We start from the raw sequence: 4,972 nt of genomic DNA, 5'->3' as shown, positions 1-4,972 counted from the left end.
CATGGGCTCATCTACACCAAGCAAGATATTCCACTATGAAAGTGGTATATAAAAGGCAGGAGCCACACTACTGCTTTATAGCGGTATTGAAGTGCACTGCAGGATTTACACTACTGCTTTATAGTGGTACTGAAGTGCACTGACAACTGTTGGGGCCCATGACACATCTACACCAAGCAGGACATAACACAATGAAAGTGGTATGAAAGCAGTATATGGTATGTGTCATGGGCTCCAACAGTTGTCAGTGTACTTTAATATCACTATAAAGCAGTAGTGTGGCTCCTGCCTTTTATATACTGCTTTCATAGTGGAATATCTTGCTTGGTGTAGATAAGCCCCAAGTAGTGATTTTATTATTATTTATTTATTTAGCACCAACAATGTACTTGGTGATGTACAGAATATACAAATAAAACAGCAATACCCTGCCTAGAGGCTTACAGTCTAAAATCACATTAAAACATATGAAGGGAGGAAGGGGTTACAGAAAACAGAAATAAAGGAATAATCATAGCAATGAGAACAGTAAATCAGGCTAAAATACCAAAAGCTATGGAAAACAGATGAGTTTTCAAACGCGTTTTAAAATCTAAGATGGAATTCGTTGTTTGTAGATTCTCTGAAAGAGCATTCCAAGCAAACAGGGCAGTCAAAGAGAATGGGCGAAGCCGGGCAAGAGAGAGCAACATAGCATTTGGGCAACATAGCATTTGGGCAGGAGAGCAACTAGCATTTGAAGAACGGAGGATACGAGGGGGATGGTAGAGTGAAATGAGAGAGGAGAGATAAGGCGCAAGACCATGGAACACTTTAAATGTCAACAAAAGAAGCTTATATTGAATTCTATAAGGAATTGGAAGCCAATGGAGAGATTTCAACAAAGGAAAAATATGTTCAAAGCGACGAGCCAAGAAAATAATCTTGGCTGCAGAATGGTGAAGAGAAACCAAAGAGGAAAGATGAACAGAAGGAAGACCAGTCAAGAGAAGATTACAAAAGTCCAAACGGGAGATAACCAAAGTGTGTACAAGAGTCTTAGCAGAAGACATAGATAAGAATGGACGGATCCTAGCAATGTTATATAGGAAAAAGTAGCAGGACTTGGCTACAGCCTTGACATGTGAGGAGAAGAATCCTCACATGTGAAGTGAAGAATCAAATATGAAGCCAAGACTATGAGCTTCTTCCAACAGATAAAGTGTGACATTATTAACAGTAAAAAAGAATGAAGAGCGAGGGGACGGTTTAGGAGAGAAGACAAGCAATACTGTTTTTGCCATGTTTAGTTTTAAGCGACACTGAAGCATCCAGGCTGAGATGTCAGACAAACAGGCTGAGATCCTAGCCTGAACGTCAGAAGAAGGTTCGGGAGAAGAGAGATACAATTGTGTATCATCTGCATACAGATGATATTGGAGGCCATGAGAATGAATAAGATTACCTAAAGATATCATGTATAAAGAGAACAACAAAGGGCCAAGTACTGAGTCCTGTGGCACCCCAACTTGAAGGGGAAAAGAAGAAGAGTGGCCATTAGCACACGCACTAAACGAGAGACCTGCAAGATAGGAGGCAAACCAGTCATAGACAGATTCGCGGAATCCAAGGTCACATAGGGTAGCCAATAGGAGGTCATGATCAACCATATCAAAGGCCACAGTAAGATCCAAAAGAATAAGAACTGAAAACAGGCCTTTAGATTTGGCAATAAGAAGATCATTGGTAATCTTAGTAAATGCTGTCTCAGTAGAATGCAGAGGACGGAAGCCAGACTGAAAAGGATCCAAGGCCGAAGAACTAGAAAGAAAATGAAGACATCGGGAATAAACCACTTGTTCCAAGACTTTTGACATGAATGGCAGCAAAGAAATAGGGTGATAATTAGCAAGAGAAAACATGTCGAGAGAGATTTTTTTTTAGAATGGGAGAGACTGAAGCATGCTTAAAGGCAGAAGGACATGTTCCAGAAGACAGAGAAGTGTTAATAATGTGGAGTAGGGAAGGAAGAACGGTAGACTTAAGATTGATAAAGACGCGAGAAGGAATGGGATCAAAAGGGCAGGTGGAGAGCTTCAAAGAATGCATTATACTAGTAAGTTCATTGGCAGCAATCAGAGGAAATGCAGAGGAAATTACCGGGGGAACTGAAAGTTGAGTAGTGAATGATGGGGAAGAGAGAGCAATAGCAAGCTCAGAGCTAATTGATTGGATTTTGGTGTTGAAGAAAGTAGCAAAATCCGGAGCAGACAAGGGAGGGAGGAAGGGAGGGTGGGCTGGGTTTCAGAAGAGCATCAAATGATGTAAAAAGCTGCCAAGGGCGCTTGGCTTGAGACTGAATTAGGAGAAAAAAATACTGTTGTTTAGCCAACAAAATAGCAGCAGAAAAGGATGAGAGAACACATTTATAATGAGCAAAATATGCCCAATCCTTGGACTTACGCCAAAGGCGTTTCGCTGTCTTGTGATAGGAAGCATGTTTGACACCCTCTGGATGATCAGAATCTATGAATGAAATTTGGTGTCATTAAGCAGTAAGGACTATAGTATTATGGAGCATATGTACTTAGGCACATCTGGAGCATTACAGACAAAAGGATGGACTATCTCATTTTCTCACAACTTGAAAAATAAAAATCTCATGAGTGAAAATGTAAGCATTCTCTTTTCACCACTTCTTTGGTAGAGGCCCTGCAGACGTACAGTCTACAGACTGCCAGTTTGCTACCCCTGAGTTAAGGCATCAGTATATGTGCATGAAACAGAGTTGTATGTGAATGGAGTGTGGGAGAGAGAGTGAATGGGGAATAGACACAGAAAAGGTATGGAAACACACACATCTATGAGAATGATTATTATTTTGGTCTCAACCCAATTCTATTTTTAATACTGGATTGCCATCTGCTGGTTTCAAGATATAGTTGGCCTCCCTGAATCACTGCCCTCTACTGTTGTTTAACGTTGTTACACTTTTGCAGTTGTGCAAAATAATTCAATGACTCTGTAACCCAGCCTTCTCAGCAGGCCCAGCAGGCTGAGGATGATAGGAATTGGAGCCCAACACATCTGCAGGGCACCAGGTTGGAGAAGACTGGCTAGTCTTTTGCTTGGCTTGGTAGGTGCTTGCTTAATGAGCATTTGTGGTTGGCTGATGCTCCTAGAACTTGGCATGCAGGGCACAGCCTCCTGCCTGCATGGAGACTAAAACCAGTGTAGTAAAGCCATCTGAAACTGCGGTCTTGCAGTTTCTTAATCTAGTAAAGAAAGATTTTTCTGAAGCTTGAGAATAGAAGACTGAGGGGAGACATGATAGCACTCTTCAAGTATTTGAAACGTCACACAGAGGAGGGCCAGGATCTCTTCTCGATCATCCCAGAGTGCAGGACACGGAATAATGGGCTCAAGTTACACGAAGCCAGATTCCGGCTGGACATCAGGAAAAACTTCCTGACTGTTAGAGCAGGACAGCAATGGAACCAATGACCCAGGGAGGTTGTGGGCTCTCCTACCCTAGAGACATTCAAGAGGCAGCTGGACAAACATCTGTCAGGTATGTTTTAAGGTGGATTCCTTCATTGAGCAGGGGGTTTGACTCGATGGCCTTCTAGGCCTTTCCCAACTGGACTATTCTATGATTCTACGATAAGCAGCTTTTGCAAACTGCAAAGGTATACTGTGTGTTTTTGGGGTACAGATGCCACTTCAAGACTAATCTAGCACTGCGCCTGCCTGCCCTTCCACTGTTTCAAATTGTACAGTTATAAATAAATAAGTGTCACGCAAACATCACAAGTCTTCAGTATTTTCTTCACAAAGAAACTATAAAAAAAACTCTCTACCAATTAGGAAATGGCGGGGGTGGGCTTTTAACAGCACAAAGCTGCCTGCCATCTTTGAGATAGCTTGTGCCTACACAACGGTTGTGTGTGTTTTTGGATTTCAGGTATGAAGCCTTGGCGCCACTCTGCAGGCAGATCTGGGGCTTCTGTTACATAACAGGATGCTGTAATACAGGGGTGTCAAACATCTTCCAGCTCAAGGGCTGAATTCAATTTTGGAAGAAGCTCTTGGTGGCCACATTCCAGTGGTGAGTGGGGCGGAGGGCAAAAGAGGGTGGGGCGAAAGGGAAAGGGGGCAGAGCAAAAATACCACACAGACACCCCCCCCACACACCAGCATATTGCAGCTTAAAGCTCTTACAGCCGTAGGAGGGGCATTTCAACCTCTTAAAATGGAAGAGGGGGGTGGGATGAAAAAGCCAGGAAATCATCCAACAATCAGCGGTCAGGGAACAGTGGGCGTGACTATCTGGGGTCCTTCGAGGGTGAGGTTAGGACCTCAGGTAGGTGGGATTTGGTCCACAGATCTAATGTTCAACACCCCGGCCGCATTAATGCAGCCTTTACAGAGCAAAATGTCCTGCATGTGGCATTCATTTGCGTCTTCCTCTTCCACTGGCAAAGGGTGAACCCTCTTTTTCCCACACTTCCCCAAGCCAATGCTCACCTGGGATGTGGGGATCTCTTCCAGAAGAGCATTCAAGAAAAGCAGATAGGCAGGAAAGGAAGATAAGGGAAAGTTGGTGATCAGGGGTATTGTTCACACCACTGCATGCCTCGGGGGGGAAAAACAGGGTTTGTTTATGGGGGCATGCAGAAAATCCACAACTCCTCGGTTGAATCACTATGGAAGCCTAGGTTCAAGCTTTCAAATTTCAAACTACCTGATAGAAATTAGGCTGGATCTATGTAGACAATGGAATGAATTGGTAGAATAGGAGGTGAGAGTTAGAGTGGTGTAGTGGTTAGAGTGTTGGACCAGGCCCTCATCTTGATGGCTTCGGGTCAGCAGCGTGGAGGGTAGTGTCAGAGTCCGGGGCGTGGGCAGCAAGGCCTCAGCGCAGGAACCCCAGAGCTACAGCAGCTGTGTAGCAAGAGAGACAGAGGGCAGATGCCATCGTTGCCCCGCTCCA

This window comes from Elgaria multicarinata, chromosome 3, assembly GCF_023053635.1.
Source record: "Elgaria multicarinata webbii isolate HBS135686 ecotype San Diego chromosome 3, rElgMul1.1.pri, whole genome shotgun sequence".
NCBI classification, from domain to species: domain Eukaryota; kingdom Metazoa; phylum Chordata; class Lepidosauria; order Squamata; family Anguidae; genus Elgaria; species Elgaria multicarinata.
Note: the sequence above shows the minus strand (reverse complement) of the source record.